The 1,425-nt window shown below is 47.1% G+C and overlaps 1 non-coding gene across 1 annotated transcript; it reads right to left on the bottom strand.

Moving 5' to 3' along the window:
- Nucleotides 1-912: 912 nt before the first annotated feature.
- On the bottom strand, nucleotides 913-987 carry Trnas-cga (transfer RNA serine (anticodon CGA)). The gene has a single exon. It is a non-coding gene; the product is annotated as a tRNA-Ser (tRNA).
- Nucleotides 988-1,425: the final 438 nt, after the last annotated feature.

The raw sequence follows: 1,425 nt of genomic DNA, 5'->3' as shown, positions 1-1,425 counted from the left end.
TGCTCTTCTAACACATTTTCAGTTTTCTTTTCCATACTTCTGTATGCTTTACCGTGACTGTTACTGAGATTAAATGAAACAACAAGTTCACTGTTACCAGTCACCGTTTTATTTTTATTTCTTTCCACGACGCGTTTGGGTGGATTTGCATTAGTTAGTATTACATTTGTGTGTGTGTTGTGTTACGATTTTTGGAGGAACTTGTGGCACTGCCTAGTGGAGAAACAAGACACTATTTCAGAACATGATTTAGGATTACTTTTGACAAAAAATTAACTGATATCTAATGGTAAACATTAAATAAGTACTGTGTGCACGACCGAGACTCGAACTCGGGACCTTTGCCTTTCGCGGGCAAGTGCTCTACCAACTGAGCTACCGAAGCACGACTCACGCCCGGTACTCACAGCTTTACTTCTGCCAGTACCTCGTCTCCTACCTTCCAAACTTACAGAAGCTCTCCTGCGAACCATGCAGAACTAGCACTCCTGAAAGAAAGGATATTGCGGAGAAATGGCTTAGCCACAGCCTGAGGGATGTTTCCAGAATGAGATTTTCACTCTGCAGCGGAGTGTGCGCTGATATGAAACTTCCTGGCAGATTAAAACTGTGTGCCCGACCAAGACTCGAACTCGGGACCTTTGTCTTTCGCGGGCAAGTGCTCTACCAACTGAGCTACCGAAGCACGACTCACGCCCGGTACTCACAGCTTTACTTCTGCCAGTACTTCGTCTCCTACCTTCCAAACTTTACAGAAGCTCTCCTGCGAACCTTGCAGAACTAGCACTCCTGAAAGAAAGGATATTGCGGAGACATGGCTTAGCCACAGCCTGGGGGATGTTACCAGAATGAGATTTTCACTCTGCAGCGGAGTGTGCGCTGATATGAAACTTCCTGGCAGATTAAAACTGTATGCCCGACCGAGACTCGAACTCGGGACCTTTGCCTTTCGCGGGCAAGTGCTCTACCAACTGAGCTACCGAAGCACGACCCACGCCCGGTGCTCACAGCTTTACTTCTGCCAGTACCTCGTCTCCTACCTTCCAAACTTTACAGAAGCTCTCCTGCGAACCTTGCAGAACTAGCACTCCTGAAAGAAAGGATATTGCGGAGACATGGCTTAGCCACAGCCTGGGGGATGTTACCAGAATGAGATTTTCACTCTGCAGCGGAGTGTGCGCTGATATGAAACTTCCTGGCAGATTAAAACTGTGTGCCCGACCAAGACTCGAACTCGGGACCTTTGCCTTTCGCGGGCAAGTGCTCTACCAACTGAGCTACCGAAGCACGACTCACGCCCGGTACTCACAGCTTTACTTCTGCCAGTACCTCATCCAGAAGGTCTAGGAAATTTATACTGTCATCTTTTTGGTGTTCAACTGTGAATTTTATGTTTTCATGGGAGTTGTTGAATAACTGATTCAA

The sequence above is a fragment of the Schistocerca nitens genome, chromosome 8, assembly GCF_023898315.1.
Source record: "Schistocerca nitens isolate TAMUIC-IGC-003100 chromosome 8, iqSchNite1.1, whole genome shotgun sequence".
NCBI lineage: Eukaryota > Metazoa > Arthropoda > Insecta > Orthoptera > Acrididae > Schistocerca > Schistocerca nitens.
This window is presented reverse-complemented; position numbering and strand designations above follow the sequence as displayed.